This window comes from Sciurus carolinensis, chromosome 17, assembly GCF_902686445.1.
Source record: "Sciurus carolinensis chromosome 17, mSciCar1.2, whole genome shotgun sequence".
Classification (NCBI taxonomy): Eukaryota; Metazoa; Chordata; class Mammalia; order Rodentia; family Sciuridae; genus Sciurus; species Sciurus carolinensis.
Genome location: NC_062229.1, coordinates 50,649,843 through 50,667,934, shown reverse-complemented (window position 1 = coordinate 50,667,934; position 18,092 = coordinate 50,649,843).

Here is an 18,092-nt window from a genome sequence, read left to right as displayed (position 1 = left end):
GCAGCTGCCTTTTCCATGTTGTGGAGTATTAATGGAGTATGTTAGCACCTTGGGACAAAAATGAGGAATTTTCCCCAGGTGGTTCCTGCTCCTTTCTTTCCAGTACTTTGGAGAGGCTAACAAGATGCAGTCAGACACCATCTCAGAAGTTTTGTAAGATGGGGGCAAGAGCTACAGTTTCCTTCTCAGGGAGAAATGTGCCATTCTCTCTGGTACTAGTAGGATGTTGGCAATAAAAAACATAAAAGGCCATTTTCATAAGCATTCTAGAAAAGGTAATATGTGACATGCATGCCGCTTATCTTCCCTCCTGTGTCCTCAGCAGACATTGTTAATTGATCACAGCAGTGTTCATCACCAAACCCAGTTCCGGTCAGTGTACATCACTGTGCCAAGATGGCTGGTGGTAGCTTATAAGAGCCAAGTGTTAATTTTTAATTTTTTGCTAACCTGTTGTTAAACATTCCCTTTATTAAGAATTAAATTATATGAGATTATACTTAAAAGCAAAGATAATGAATGTTTAAAATTTATCACTCCCTTATTATTTTACAATTATCATTATCTACATGGTATCTGGAAAAACTCTGAAGTACATCTCTTCCCAACTCTGTATTCATTGACATAGCACTGGTGCCTTCAAACAGGTCACAATGATAGCATGAGAGTATTTACATCACAGAAATTGGCAAATGCTGCGTCTCATCTCCCTCCTCTGCACAGAGAGTCGGTTGTTAAACATGTACCAGCATACTCCTGCATCAGAGGATGAGATCCAAGAAGAGCCAAAGCCTGCCAGCCAAATTCCTGCTGACTGTGATAGGTCAGGGAGGGTTGGTTACCGTGCCTTCCCACACAAGACTTGACATGGAAAGATGCACCTCTGAGCACTCGATCTAGTCATGCCCGAAGCCAGAACTGCTCTACTTTTTACTAATGGGAGACTTGCTGAGGGGCATCATTTTCTAATTTTCACAGACACGACGTGGATTAGTGCCTGGTCCTGGAGTGCACAGGTAATTATTTTCTCTGGAGTCTACTGGAGGGTGCCTGAAGGAGCTAGTCAAAGACAACCATTCAAAGTCAATCCAAATCAGAAGCAAATATGAAATGTTGCAAGAAAAGAAACAGCTGAACAGAAAGTTTGCACTGGGGAGGCTGTTAGACTTGAGAAGAGTGTGGGAAGACTCCTCTCAGTGAGACTCCAGAACTGCTGTAGGCTCTTCCTAGGCAGCGAGCATGACCTGGCTGCTTAGGATGGCAAAGGCCTAATGCCATTAAGTCCCAAATTTTCAATTCAAATATTTCAATGAAAATGACATACATGCATTAAATTGTTTGGAAATCACAATCTAGAGTTGTCCCCCCAAATCTCCTGGGTTGATGAAGGATTATTCTGAGGTGCAATAATTAGATTATGGTAGCTATAACCCAATCACTTCATCCTAGTTTAAATGGACAGACTAGGTGGTAATCGTAGGCAGGTGCCACCTGCCTAGAGGAGGTGGGTCACTGGGGGTTGCCCTAGAAAAATTCTTCTTCCCTGTGGCCTCCTCCCCTTTCCCTCTCTGCTTCCTGGATGCCATTATCTGAGAAGCTTTCCTCTCCTGGGTCCTTCCAGAAAAAATTGGGGCTAAGGAGGTCATGGCTATTGAAGAGATTACTGAAAAGAAGTCACTAAAGAGAAGCTCAGTACTTTGCACAGAGACAATAGGAAAAATGTCTTGAGGACATCTCAGGAATCAGCAAGACCACACCCATCACAGGACCAAGGTGTAAAGATGAAACCCATTTAAGACATCATGGGAGAATCCTGCTTACACAGGGGTGTTCCCCAGGATTCATTTACTGTTCTCAACCACCCAGGCACTCAGAGACTACTGTAGTCATGGTCCAAGGCAGGCTGTCTATTTCTCAGGTGGGCAGCAGAACTTGGCATTGCCCACAAGTTCTGGTTCTGCAGGAATGCAGGATGCTGAGTTAAGGGCTCATGGAGACTTCCACAGAGATTCCACAGGAAGGCCTGGGAGGTCAGCAAAGTATAGCAAGATTGGGATCCCTGTGGGCAGCCCCTGAGAGGGTGATGCGTGAAACTGTGAAGGTGAAACAAAAGCTTGAATGGAGACCCCCAGAATTAAGAGATGCCAGGAACATGGACCTTCTACTGAGGAAAGCTGCAGGAAGTGAGCAGAACCAGGCCACGAGAGAGGCCATGTGTGCTACAGCTGGCAAGGCCACAGGAGCAGAGATGCTCAAGTACTTCGGAGATCACATCTCAACACTGTGTTGAAGGGGGAGCTATAGGACTTGTTTGCCAAGCTGGGTTTAGATCTTGGTTTTGTTCAATACCTTCTTTCTATACCCCTGTTCCTTCCCTTTTGGAATTAGAATGTTTGTGCCATTGTATATACATGTATATAAATTGATTTTGATTTTTACAGGGGTTCAAAACCAAGACTTTGCCTTGAATCTCAAATGAGACTTTGGACTTGAACTTTGGGACAATACTGGAACAGTTGAGACTATGGGGACTCTTGAACTAAATGCATTTTGCATTGTGAGATTGACATGAGATTTTGGGGGTCAGGGATAAAATTTTGTTGTTTGGATACCAGGTGTCCCCCAAAAGCTTGTGTGTGAGGCAATGTAGAGATGTTTGGATGTGAAATGATTAGATTATGAGAGCTGTAACCTCATTGGTGGATTAACCCATTTGATGGATTAATAATTCAAATAGACTACTGTGTGGTAACTTTAGGCAGGTGGAGTGTGGCTGGAGGAAGTAGGTCACTGGGGGTGTGCCCTTGGGTATTATATTCTCTCTCTCTCTCCCTCTTCCTCACTCCCTTATTCTTTCTCTCTCTCTCTTGCCATACCTTTCCACCATGATGTTCTGCCTCACTTCAGGCCCAGAGCAATGGAATCAGCTGGCCATGAATGGAAACCTGTGAAACGATGAGCCCAAAGTAAACTTTTCCTCCTCTACATTGTTCTTGTCAGGTAGTTTGTTTGCAGCAACAAAAAGCTGTCGAACACAACCTTAGAACCAATCCTGAGTATCTCAGGCTTAATTCTTCCTCTTTGGTTAAGCCACTCTTTTCTACTCTCTGTTCCTGCCTTGAGAAGAAGCAGAACTAGTCCCATTTGCTGGGACTTTCCCTGCCATGAAATCCCTGTGATATGGTAAGCTTGGCAAATCAGGATGGCTTGTAACTCTATGATCTGGTCATAGCAAATGTCCATGGGAGGACCCATTCTGAAAAGGCTCCAGTCATTTCTGAGGGCCAGGATCCTCTGAGATTCATTGGCCAAGAGTCACCCATCCAATGAAGCAGGTCAACTCCTTCACCAACCACAGATTCGTTTTCCCCAATGTTCTCCAAGATATAACATCACTCCAAATCATGTACAAAGGCACCTACTAACTGCAGTTGTGGCTGGTGAGTGTTAACAGTTGCTTTGGGTTTTTTCTTACCTGAAAACCCCACGCATGCCCTGGGTAGTGGTTCTTCTTTCTGATTGCACATTAGAATCCCCTGGGGGTCACTTTGGTGTTGTTCAAAACATCTCTATCATTCTGAATGATGGTTGATACCCATCATTCTAGGGCCTAGAACACCAGGCACTTAATTAACCCCTTCCTCCAAAACAACATTCTGAGGAAAACAAGACCCTACCCATGGTGTCCTGCAGCCCAACTTCCTACAAGTACAGGGTGACCCCATATACAGGCATAAGTCCCAGTTTAGGCAACTTTAAAAAGAAAATAAGAACATTAGTCCCATAGTCCATTTTCATGATAGTCACAGCATTTGGCACTGTCCTTGCTGATGATGTACTTGTTTTCTCTCCAGTTTCTTGCCATTTAAAGACAAAAACTCTGAAAGCTCCAGATTTCATGGGCAATGACCAAGAGGATCTATTGACTGACCAGTTGGGGTGTTCGTGTTCCAGAAATACTGGGAATTCGATGATTAATCATGTGCCTTTCTTTGCATTGGCTGCTAGGAAACTCTGAGCCAATCTGTAGTAAACTTAGCAATTGTGCAGGCTTTTCAATATGCACATTGTGTGCTGTTTTGATTTGGTTGTCATATGTCCCTCAAAAGCTCATGTGTGAGATAATGCAAGAAGGTTTAGAGGAGAAAAGATGGGGTTATGGGAGCCTTAACCAGATCAGTGAATTAATCCCTTGATAGGATTAACTGAGTGGTAACTGAAGGCAAGTAGGGTGTGGCTGGAGGAGGTGGGCAATTGAGGGCATGTTTTTCATTTTGTACCTGGTGAGTGAGTCTCTTTCTCTGCTTTCTGATCATCACCGGAGCCACTTCCCTCTGCCACACTTTTCTGCCATGACGTTCTGCCTCACCTCAAGCCCCAAGGAATGGAGCCAGCTCTCTATGGACTGAGACCTCTGAAACCGCAAGTCCCCAATTAAACTTTTCCTCTAAAATTGTTCTTGTCAATTCTTTAAGTCATAGCAGCAAAAAAGCAGACTGAAACATGTTCCAACTTTACTTTCAGTTTCCTTTTACTTTCTAAACTTACTTTTTCCTTCCACCCAGTATCCTTAGCTACCTGTCCTAGTGAATTGAATGTATGAACAAACTGCCACATATCCTCTCAGAAATGAAGAAGGGCACGATATGTGAGCAAATATAATGCAAGTGGCAATTGCTATTAGGAAGAGGCAGAGAACAAAAAGAACTGGGCATATTCTACAAAGGAGATTATGCGGAATCTCAGGACAGGAGGTTTCCAATCTCTGAGGCAAAGCTGACTCCCCAGGATCAATGGTTTTCTCTCTGATTCATGCAGAAAAAGCACGATTGCTGGGTAGTGCCTTTCAGCCTTCTCACTGAAGTCATCTCTAAAGAGCTTTCAACAGCATGTTATCCTTCCCAATCAAGGATGCAGTTATCTTGATTGGTTTGCAAGCGCAACTCCATGCCCCAGGACAGTGATGTCACTGCTGGGCTGCAGTGCAGTCACAGTTGCTCTAATCTATCTGATTTATTTGCAGGGTTATGGAAGGGCTTTTTGAAATCAATATGCAAATGTAATTTAAAATTTAAATCAATGTTTTGAGCCAAGAGCATGAGCACTTTTAATGTAGTCTTAAACACCTGAAGTTGTGGCTTGCGGTGGCTGATGGCTTGGTTCTCTATGGGGTTATATTTGCAGATGACAGGAAATTGGTTATTCCAAGAATGCTCCTATTCAGAAAGCAGGGAGGTTGCTTAGGATGTTCCCGATCTCTTCACTTTGCTCCTGCATGACTATTCAGAGGTTCTGTATAAATGGCTCAGGCAAAATATCCACATTATAAGCAACCTTTGTATCTCAGTTCATGAACTGAGTGAGATATGGTGTCTTTTTCTGCCATAGGATCTTAGTGCTGACAGTGATTCAGAGGAACATCTAATCCAGCCCTTTCCTTTTGTGAATGGGAAAAGGTTAAGGGACTTGTCCGGAATCATAGAGAATGAGTGGTAGAATCTGAACTGGGATCCAGTTCCCATGACAACTCAGACCAAGCCAGAATCAGGTGCAAAAACTTTAATTCTAGCCCCCAGGTCAACTTCTCAAAGATTTTCTCCAATCTAGCACTACTTCCTACCTACTCAACATATTTAACGTACCCTCATGTTGCCACCTGTGCTCTAGACCATCTGGACATACAGACTTCGGAAACACTGGAACATGAGCCTAATTGAAAGTTCCCATGGCGATGAGAGTTCTGGGTATGGGAAGCCAGGCCTGTCTCCTCTCCAAAGTCAGGGAAGATCTGTATTTTTGCATGCCTTTCTTTGCTGATTAGCAAGCCACTGTTCTCAAGAGTCATCTCCAGGCTTGTACACTATTTCTCTCAGGGATCATCTCATCTTTTCAAGGAGAGGGCATAAGGTCTTCTAAAGCCTCCTGTGGAGACTGCAAATGAGGACACAGTACAAATAACGTCCAGGAAGCAAAGCCCACTCACTCCATCTGTCCTGGGGATGCTTGTCCTTCTATGTGCACATGTGTTTAGGGTTGTGTGTTGATGACATCAGATGATTAGATGCCAAGCTAAAGGTATTTTCTAGTCTTTCCAAAAGGACTAAGATTTGAGTGCTGACAAATCCACCTCTTCCCTGGCTGCTAGGATTTTATGCTGTAAATGGTCCCAGGTTGGCTCTTTGCAATGCCTCCCCATCTCAAATGGCAGCTGAAAGTGGAAGAGCTCAGGCCCTGCCAAGCTGCCAAGAAGTCACAAGCTGTAGGCGTGTGACCCATTGTTTGGGTGTTTGAGATTCTAGTAATGCTGGCTGGAATTCATTTCACACATCCACCCTGCTGTCTCCTGCTCTGATCCAGCCTGCAGAAGGGAGGCAGAAGCTTTTCAAAATGATAATAAACAATGAGGTCACAGCACAGAGCCTCCCAGCCCTCCTGAACCCAGTCAAGAGAAAACAATCTCAGTGGTCACAGAAACCCTAGCATCACTTTGAGTCAAGGAATCAAGGCTGGTAGGATCAACCAGGCTGGAACTCACAAATTGGGAGATCCACTTAACCATTAAGTCACAGGTTTTCAATTGGGTGAATGTTTCAGTGAAACCGACACAGGTGCAAAGTTACCATAAGTGGTATATTTATTGTTCAAGTTACATTTTTATAGGTGTTCCTTACCTGGGAATGATAGGACAAAACAGGTTAAGAGCAGTGGCTTAGGACTGAAGAATCTCACACCAACCCCAGATTGTCTTCTACCTTAGGCTTTAATCTCGATCACCTAATGCAGTGCTTGGCACATAGTAGGTGGTCAATAAACTCGACTGCCTTCTCCCCTAGACTGTGATTCCAGAACCCAGCACAACACTTGGAACATAATATTGGTTGAATGGTTGCATTAATAAACTAATAACTGAATGAACAGATGCATGGAAGGTTAAATGGGTGGATATTAAACCTCTGCTTTAAACCAGTAAGTCAAAAAACTTGACTCTGTTCCTCACAAGGCGATTCCTCCAGTTGCTGAATGTTTACTCTAAATCTTCACCAAGTTCTCCCACTGAGGGAGCCAAAATCGATCACGCTGTGACTTGCCCTTACTAAGTACCAGTTTTCCCCTCTAGTCTTCCTGCTCTTTCTAGAGGAACCTTCCAAAGGCAAGGCAGACTTTGCCTCTGTATTCTCTCTTCATTAACATTGGAAGTCACAAGAAACACCATACTTTCTAGCTGCAGAATCACAAGACAGGCAGGTTTTAAAAAATCAACAGGCATTTATTTCATCCTTCAGGAGTACACCTGCTCTGTTTCCCCTCACATCTTCAGAATGGTTTCTTTGAAAAGTCCTAGGTTGGGCGTCCCTGTTCCCTCTACCATAAATAGGCCTCTTTTTTGGGGAGTGGGGGGTGGGGAGGTACTGCCATTTGAACTCAGGGGCACTTGACCACTGAGCCACATCCCCAACCCTATTTTGTATTTTACTTAAAGACAGGGTCTCACTGAGTTGCTTAGCATTTCACTTTTGCTGAGGTTGGCTTTGAACTTGCAATCCTCCTGTCTCAGCCTCCCGAGCTGCTGGGATTATAGGCATGCGCCACTGTGTCCAGCAGGCAAGCCTCTGATACTGATGTGGCAGCTGCAGAGCACCAAAGCCCTGACACCTGTGTGATTTTGTGTCCATTAACCAGGCTGATTTTCCTAGACTCTTTCTTAAATGTTTGCAGTTAGCGGGGGTACCTTGTTTTCCCCAGTTTGCATATTTGAAAGGATTTCTAGGACTCCACAGAGAATACTCATGTAAGACCTTTATCTTAAGGCAAAAGATTCAGTGAAGGGAAAAAAATAACGCAGGGAAGCAGCAGAAGACAAGAGACATCCTGTAGCACAAGGGCCCAGCCTTTGTGCACATAGGCCACATTGAATCTCTGGCTTGAACTGCCAAGATTTGTGCTAGGAATCCTGGCGTCAGACTATGTACTGCAAAGAGTTAGGTCGCTTGTCAAACAGTGACACAGATGAAAACCACCAGTAAAGAAGATAACACTGGGTTTACCGGGAGAGTTTTGGACTTTAAACTGCATATCCCACTGCTCTTGTCTTGGTCAGGAGTCAAAAACCAACCATCCCTAGAGATAAATGCAGAGCTTTGCCAGTATCTCTTCTGTGAGTCCTAAGACAGATTCTCAGGAGAATCCCAGGGCAGAGGGACACAACAGCCCTTCTGTGACTCAAACGTGTATCTGATCTCCTGACTCTTCTTATTGGTAGGAAGCTGGTGCGGGATTCGACCTTTTCTTGGATCCACCTTTGGAATCTCATCTCCTATCTTGGGTCCAAGTATCTGTGTTTAGCTCCATGATGAAGGGCCTTGGCTTCTCCAGGATGCCTACATTAGCTGTGTCAGAGATAACAGGAATTGACATGGGTTTTAGTCCAGCCCCATGGGGCTCCATCTTGTGCTTACGGGTTCTAGCTTGCTCTTGTTCCCCCCACATATATTTAGATATGTATGCATACGCATATATATTTATACATACACACATACAGTCATGCATGATATAAAGACATTTTAGTCAACCATACATATACAGTAGTGTTCCCATAAGACTGTATCACTTTGTGGCATTGTCACAGACTTAGTTTTATGTAACATTGTTCTGATGTTTATACAAACATGAAAGCATCTAATGACTTGTCTCTCAGAATGTATCCTTTTTGATGTTAAGTGCATGCATGAATATATATATGTATATATATGAAAACATATGTATATACACACACATATATATGTATGTTTTATATATATATATATATATATATGTTTGTGTATCTGTCTATCAATCTGTCTCCCAGTGATTCTGCTTCTCGGGTTGACTCCTAACCTCTGACTCTGCCACCTTCTGGGAGCCTCGTCATTGGTGTCTTCCTCCCAGTGTGTTGTAGAAAATACCAGATGGTGGCCAATTCCCCAGACTCTGCTTCTGCAAACACTGCCGCTTGTCTTGCGAACTTCTCCTGATGATCTCTGTTCTACGTGCAGGTGGAAGGCTGGGCAGGCAGCCCTGTTCTCAGCTATGGAAGTGGGCTAGCTGACTGTGCAAACTAGCAGATGCCAGATGGACAGCCCAATAGGCTCAGCTAATTTCTCACAAGAGGGAAAACGCCAAAACAGTAATAAGAAATCACTGGAGAACTCCATTAGCCACAAAGAATGGAGATCCTTGGACATCTCATAATCCTTGAGGCAGGAGAGTGAGAAAAGGTCACTAGACAGACAGAGGTGCCCTATCACATGAATTTCAGGGCCAACATCTGGGACATCTACTGGCATCTGCAGAATGCCTTCATGTGCACATAAGAAAAAGACACATTTTTTCTGGGCTGGTACCCAACAGGTGGGGTTTTGCACATCTCCTATCAGAGAAGTTGCAAATTGGCAGCCCATGGGCTGAAGTTGGGCTGCCAATATGTTTTGTTTGGCCTCAACCGTGTTTTTTTTTTTTTTAATTTTTTAATTTGTCGCCAACTTTTACAAATTGGGTATTTCACATTTTTTAAAAAAAATCTAAATTTTCCACTTTTTTTTTTTTTAAATTCAGAATATTTGGCGAGTGTAGGCCTTTTCCCTGCGTGACAAAAGTTGGCTGCAGCTGAGTAACAGCTGTTCCCGTTAGCCGAATAGAAGCCGTTAGCCTGATAGGAGCTCTCCAGTTCATGTAGCCACACCCCACCTGCTTCCCTCACTTTTGTTACCTGCCTGGTTTCTGGAGGCATCTAAGTTTACAAGCCCACCTCTTCCCATCTGTAGCCAATGCCATCTGGAATCCTGCTCACATCCTTTCCCATTGTAGTAGAAACCCAGACTGGCCTTCACGCTACCATCATCTACGTGTCTTTGCCTGAAAACTTTCCTTGGCAGTCAATCTCTGTCTGTTTTCCAGTAGGTTGAGCATTCCCCTTCCGGGTAGTCCTCAGCTGATGAGAACTGGTTTGAAAAAACTCTAGCTTCCACCCCCTTGGCTGGAATAGCTCCCAGGCCCATGTAGTACCCTGAGTCCCAGAGTGCCCCAGTGATATTGGACTCTAGTTACCTACAGTGATAGCTGACTTGAATAAGGGCCCTTTAAAGGTCACCTGGCCTTCTTCTTCTCTCTTCTCCCTTCCTCTACCAGTGTTTTCTTCACCACTGAATAAATTACTTATACAGTTTATTGTACAATAGCAAGAATTTTGGTAGTTACGCTCTATAAAATTGCATGGACACTGAATTAGTGCATACTGTCCCTAGGGGGCATGGAGGGTTAGGTTCCTGTGAGCTTCTGGTGATAACATCTTTGTCAACTAATCAATACATCGTCTTGTTGTATGTATGCTTGTTTTTAAGATACCTAATTTAATGTATATTGTTGAGCAATTTATATTCAGTTCAATACATTTTAAATCCAATGCTCATTAATGAGCTCTACATGGCCGGTAGCACTATAACTTATGCCTGAATGAAACTCATTTAACCCACGTTTTCTCTATAAAGCACATCACAGTCTTCTTATGCTGAGGAATGCTTGACAGCACTTGAGTACTACACTTGGGGTTCTTTTAAACAGCAAATCATCAACAAAAATGCAAAAATGCAAAAAGCATGTCACTACATAGAACATGAAGAGGACACTCTTCCCAACACAAGGGCTGAAACAAGAAGGCTGAAGCATCACTATCCGACCTCAGCTGGGAACAGGTGCATCTGGTACCTCAAATCTTTTGTTGCTCTGCACGAGTCCATACAAGTCTGTGAAAATGTCATGAATATTGATTTTGGGGGCTATGAGTACATTTTAGTGAGTGGGCAAATTCACAAATATGAAATCCATGAATGATGAGTATCAGCTCTATCCCAAGGTCCACTTCTAGGGGGCCCCAGATGAAGACAACATCATTAGAAGTGCTTTCCTCTTCAAGTCATTCAGGGGCAACTAAAAAACTGGGAAGGAATAGAATGTAATGGTTTTCAGGCATTAACCAGCAAGAAGCAGGAAGAGAGGGGAAACAGATGAAGTGAGTCCTATGATTTCCTCCATGTATTGCTAAAGAGAGTAACCAGGCTGCAGTGCAGGAAGGAGGGACCCAGGTGGAATCTCGTGGTCCCCTGAGTTAAGGAGACAGAGCTGGAAGTCTAGGGAGGCCTAGGTAGTTAGCATTTGCAGGGCAGAGTACTGGAGAACAGAGGGCGGTACACAGAGAGAGTTCCAGAGATTTGCCAAGTTTTCATGTGAATTATGATCAGATATGCATGTAAGGAAACAGCCCATTGTATACACTGGGAAAAGACTCATTTGAAAGAAGCAGAGGGAACAATCCCCAGCATACACAGAGTGGGAGTAGTCAGTGTTCCCACCAGCCAGAGTGAGAAACCCTGTAACTTACAGGGCAGCAAACTATTCAGAAAGGTCTTGTCTCAGTAGCAAAGGAAAAAACTGGCTTAAATTAAGACTGCTAAAAAAAAAAAAAAAAAATCCAGCTGTATCCAAGTAAGTTTGTTCTATATTCTAGAACAAATCTCAACAATCTTGATAGGAAAATAAAAATCTCTAATACTCAACAAGGTAAAATTTACAATGCCTGGCACCAATTTAAAAATCATCAGACATACAAAGAAGCAAGAAAAATGTGACATATAACAAAGAGAAGAATTAATAGAGAGACCAATATGACATAAAGAATAGAATTGGTAAACAAAGACTTAGAAATAATTTTTATAACCACATTCCATATGTTTGGAAAAATGGGAAAAGACTGTTAAGTAAAAACATGGGATATATTTTTTAAAAAATTCAAATGGGATTTCTAGAGAAAAAATAAGAAAGACTGAGATGAAAACTACACTGGATAGAATTAATATCAGATTATATGTTACAGAAGAAAAGATGAGTTGAAATGAAGACCACAATAGAAACTATCCAAAATGAAATTCAGAAAGGAAAATGTAAAATAAGTCAGTATGGCTTCGGGAGATAGGCCATTCCAGTGTGCGCCTGAAGTCTTATTGGAATACGGGTGCTTGTTGCCCTTGGGAAGTTCCAGAGGTGAAGCTGGATTAGGGACCTAGTTGCCTAGATACAGTGTCAAAATGGCTTCCAACTCTCCCTGACTTTCTTCTTTCAGGTCTTAGAGATTCAGTGCATTAATGCTTTTACGAAAAACATTTTAAAAAATTGACAAATGAACTTGTATATATTCAGGGTTGCAGTGTATGATTTGAAGTTCTTCTGCATTGTGTAATAAGCACCCCAAATTAACACAAGCATTACCACCCACAGTGTGTGGTGGTAGAGTAAGGACTCTTGAAATCTGTTCTGTCATACGATTTCAAGTAAACAAGGCAGTATTATTAACCATAGCCACAATGCTATACATTAGAACTTATTCATTGTATAACAGAAAGTTTGCTCCCTTTGACCAACATCTCCTCCCCATTTTCCTGACCCTCAGTCCTAGCAACCATCCATCTATTCTCTGCTTTTATGAGTTCAAGTATTTTAGAGTTTATGCACTTTTAAGGAAATTTCTTCCCTGGAAGTGAGAAGAAATGGCTATGGGGTTTCCTGTTTTCCAAGTTTTTCCTCCCATGTTTACCCTCTGTAAACACAGGCACTTTTGGTTTTAAGACTTGGCACTGTGTGTGTGTGTGTGTGTGTGTGTGTGTGACAGAGAGAGAGAGAGAGAGAGAGAGAGAGAGAGACTGGGGATTCGACCCAGGAGAGCTTTACCATTGAACTAAATCCCATCCCCATCCTCTTTAAATTTATTTTGAGACAATGTCTCCCTGAGGCTGGCCTTGAACTTGCAATCTTCTTGCCTCAGCCTCCAGAGTCACTGGGATTGCAGGCACACTCTACCATGCCAGGCAAGAGTTGGCACTCTTAAAATAGAATAATAACATGAAGAAGAAGAAAAAAAAAGTCCAAATATCACATTTAAAATTTTTCATAGCTCTTATTTCTATTGGATAGTTAGGTATATATAAAAAAAATAGACTTCCCTTTCTCAACAGACTTCTCTGAACTCCTGTATTAGTCAGTTTTTTTGGTGCTATAACAGAATAACACAGACTAAATAATTTATAATGAACAAAAATTTATTAGCTCACAGTTCTGGAAGCTGGGAAGTCCAAGGTCAAGGTTCTGGTATCTGGCAGGGCCTTCCTGCTATGTCAAAACATGACAAAGTGATCTCTTGGAAAACTATTCCCTTACTGACTATCTCTCAAAATCTATATGAAATATAGATATTAACTTTAAAAAACATGTCTTATGACATCACATTAGGGAAGAACAGAGAGATAGGGGAAGCCTATTCCCACATAATGACCCCACTCCATCAATACAAACCCACCACCACAGTAATGGCCTTAGCCCATTCATGAGGGCCGAATCTTCATGGTCTAAACACCTCTTAAAGGTTCCACCTCCCAGTACAATCACAATAGCACTTAAATTTAAACATGAGGTTTGGAGGAGATAAACATTCAAACCATAGCAGACTCTTCTCAGATAATACTAAATATACCCTGAATAAATGCTGGAGTCCTGTGGAAAACCTCAATAATTAAATAAAGTCTCTTTAAATTATGAAATATCTCAAAATTACTGAAAATAATAGACACCCATGCATTTACAGACCAAATTTTTAAAAGTTGACTTTTTTCATATTTGCATTAATCTTTTGTTTTAATATTTTGAACTTGCAGATATAGTTAAAGCCACTTTCCTCATTCTAATCCTTTCTTTTCCTCCATTAACAGAAATGATAATTTCCTGAGGGAGTTTGTAGTGGTTTTTACGTTACCACATACACTTAATATGGAGTAACATTTTGATTATTTAAAAATATTATGTTTTAAAAATTTATTTGTATTCATGTAGGTTAATTTCATTCATTCTAATTGTATCGAATATGTTACATGATGTCATGTGGACTGTTAGGTTATTTCCCATTTTTTGCCGTGAAAGTGCTTTGGTAAACATCTTTGTACGGTCTACTTGGGAACGTGTAGGAAAGTTTTCCTGGAAGTGGAAAGGGTGGGTTGTAGAGCATATGCATCTTCCACATTGCTGCACTCTGCCAAAAGGTTCACCAAGGGCACCATTTTGCACTCCAACCAACTGGGCAAGTGAGCTGTCCCTTTCCCTTACGTCTTCAATTTGGTATTATCAGACTTTTAACTTTTAAAATCAGTCTGTACCTAGATCCTTTATTCTTTTCCATCAATTTTTTTCTCATGCATGTACCAATACAACACAGTTTCACAGTTTTATGAATCCAGATGATGCTATAGTTCAGATTTTAAATGTCCCCAAATGGCCCAAATATTGAAGACTTGATTCCCAACTTGGCACTTTGGGAGGCAGTGGAAACTTTAAAAGGTGAGACCTGGTGGAAGGTCTTGAGTCACTGAGGGTGTGCCCTTGAAGGGAACAACAAGTCCCCAGCCCTTTCCTCTTTCTTTTGTTCATGCCCAGCCAGAAGGTGGATGGATTTTTCTACCACTTGTTCCCTACCATGATATGCTACTTCACTACAGGCCCCGAAGCAGCTGTGCAATTGATCATAGACTGAGACTTCTGAACCAAGAGCCAAAATAAACCATAAGTTCATTATCTCAGGAATTCATTGTAGAGGCAGCTAACACACTAGGTATCTGGTAAAAGGGATTTCCCTACTTTTCCTTCATAACTCTCATCTCCATTCTTGGCTATTTACCTTTCTGTAAGAATTGCAGGATAGCTTGCCAAGATTTACGGAGAGCTCAATTAGGATTTTAAATATAACAACAGTGAATGACTAGATGAACTTGAGGAGAATTGACATCTTTGGGATATTGAGTCTTACTATTCGGGACAATGCTAAATCTCTCCAAGTTTACTTTTATTCCTTCAATAAAATGTATAGTGTTCCCCATAAACTTGGTGAGATTTATTACTGGGTATCTGAAAGTTTTTGTTGCTGAGATTTCATTTTTCACTTACCAGACAGGCAGAGATCAAAAAGGTTAATAACACTCTCTACTGGTAAGATTATGGGGAAACAAGCATGCTCATATTTTATTAGTACAAGTGTAAATTAATACAACCTCTTTGGAGCACCATTTGCAGCAGCTCTAAATTTTCTTATGTACATCTTTATTTGGCCCAGAAATGCTACTTTCAGAAATTATTCACAAATATATGCACATACATGTGCAATTTTGTGTATATAAGGATATTTAAGGAAATATTAATATACAAGCATAAAATTGGCAACAACCAAAATGTGTATCAGTAGAAGACTGGTAAATTAATCATTGACTAATTAATCCATTCAAAGAAATATTATGCAGTCATTAAATAACATGAAACTGCTTTATAAATACTTACCTATAAGTAAGTATTTTTTCTGTTTATTTGCCTTAGCTTTAGTTTTTATTTCCCCCTGTCCCAGTGTCTTGAAGTAGTAAGTTAGGTCATTGATTAAAAATCCTTCTTTTTTTTTTTTTTTTCCAAAAAAAGTTTTTTAATGAGAAATAAATAAAGAAGAGAGAGGATATTTCTCTATCTTCTTCTTTTTTTAAAAAATACAGGCATTTATAGCTATAAATTTTCCTCTAATTACCCATAAGTTTTGGCATGTTGTGTCTTTGTTTTCATTTATTTCAAAGTATTTTCTAAGTTCCAATAGGATTTCTTCTTTGACTCATTTGTTTTTTAGGTGTATGCTGCTTAATTCCAACTGTGTTAGTCAGCTTTTCATCACTGTGACCAAAATACCTGACCAGAACAACTTTGAGGAGGTAAGATTTATTTTGGCTCATGGTTTCAGAAGATTCAGTTCATGGGTTGGCTGGCTTCAAGGCAGAAACATCATGGCGGAAGGGTGTGGTAGAGGAAAGTTACTCAGGTCATGGCAGCTGGGAAGCAGAAAGAGAGAGAAGAAGGGGCCAGGGACAAGATAAACCCTTCCAGAGCACACTCCCAGTGACCTACTTACTCTAACTAGGTTCCACCTCCCAATAGTCCATTCAGGTATCAATGGATTAATCCATTTGAAGAGTCCACAGATGTAGTCAGAACCCTCATGATCCAATCATTGCCTGAAAGCCCCACATCTCAACCTTGCTGCATCAGGGACCAAGCTATCAAAACATGAGCTTTTTGGGGACATTCCATAACCATAACACAACACACACATATTCACACACACACACACACACACACATTTATCCATGTGTATATGAATTTCTCAAATTCTTCTTGTCATTAACTTCTATTTTATTCCATTTTGGTCAGAGAACATGAAATAGATTCACTACTTTTAAATCTATTGAGGCTTATTGTATGGTTTGGCATATGGTCTATCCTGGAGAATGTTCCATGTGTACTTGAGAAAAATGTGTGTTCTGCAGTCTGTGGGTGGAAAACAGTGACATCTCTTAAAATTCCTTCCTCTCTTAAACTATTATCCCTACAGTTACTTCAGAGCATCTCACCCTCCAAATTTGAAATCTTTCTTTCATGCCCAGTCCATAAGACATTTTTTTCTTTTCTCCTTCTTCCTTCCTCCTTCTTCCTCTTGTCTCTCTATAATGTAGACTAACCTAGCCCCTCTTACTGGGGCTTCTCCTTTTCTGTTTCTTCTTTCTCCTCTGCCTCTCCTTTATTCTCTGCTTTACCCATCACCCCCAAAACAAACTAGAACCTGAGAACTGACCCAAACACAATAATTCACCTGCTTCCCCATGCCTCTTTAGTTCAGTCTCTCTTTACCCTTTTTCCTGAACCTGCATTACAAAAAGCTACCATACAACTGATAAGGAGAACTTTCTATATGGTCAGAACACTAGGGTTAAAAAAGAGCTGGGGAAAACAAAATTCTTCCTGCTAGACCTACCTTCCATGGATCACAGCCCCAGTGGGAGATCCTTGTAAACCAGTCTTCCTCAACCATGGTAGGATTATCCTCCTTCCTTAAAGTCACTGTAAATTCCTTTTCAACCATAATCTATGTCTAAGAGAACTGAGTATAAAGCTTTGATAGTGGCAGCCTCAAAGTGGGAATCAATTTGGCTTTAATTCATTATTAACACATTACCAAAGAACCCTTTTGAAGTCTCAACAACAGCAGATGCCAAGGACACAAGATCCTTCATAGCTTTCTAAGATCTTACAGCCTAGGTAGGAGTGGAAAGGTAAATGACTTCTGTGGTTCATCTCCAGGCTTAGAGAAATGTCAGATCTTTACATTTTAATTTTAAAATTTCCCAAGTATTGGTTTGTACACATCTCCAAGATTGCTCTCAGCATACTACGTGGCTATAAATACTTGAGGACTGCACTGGTCCCATCTTGGTTTTCTTTTTGCTTCCCAGGTCAAGCATCATACCTGTGCATGGTGGATAGTGAATATTGTTTGCACCATGAGTGGAGACAACCCGATAATAAACGTAGCCAGCAGGACTTCACAGTGTGTTTCCAGAAGAATAATTTTGGTTACTGCAAAGCTAATATATTGGTAACAAACACGACTCAGAATCTACTCTGACCCTGTGTGACTTCCTTCCCAGGTACAGTCTCAAAAATCCAGCAGCATCTCCAATCCCTTCAGCTCTACTGCTAGTCAGTGTAATTATTTGTGATCTGTTTCAAATATGTGCCACCAATGGGCACATGGATGCACACACACAAATTGTACATCTTCAAGTTTTAGTACAAAGGACAGTGCACCCCTTCTGCCTTCTGCATTTATTCCCTGGTAGTGGACTTTTATTCTAAGAATTAGAGAGAAAATGAAGGGCAGAGATGCATGATTCTCCTAGACCTCTCAGACCTTCAAAGACACCTGGAACCCAAATTGTGGGATATTTTCCAGGTGCTGATACGTTTTGTTCTCATAATTTTTTCCCCTATGCCCTAGCCCTTTCCCCATCTGACAACTAGATGCAGATAGTTTATTTGGGAAGAGAACCCAAGAAACAAAAGTGAGGGGGTAAGAGTAAGGCAGAGGAGAAAGATGGTGAATGAGGGATGTATTGAAAGGCATATTATTATGGTTACCTTGTGGACAATAGGGT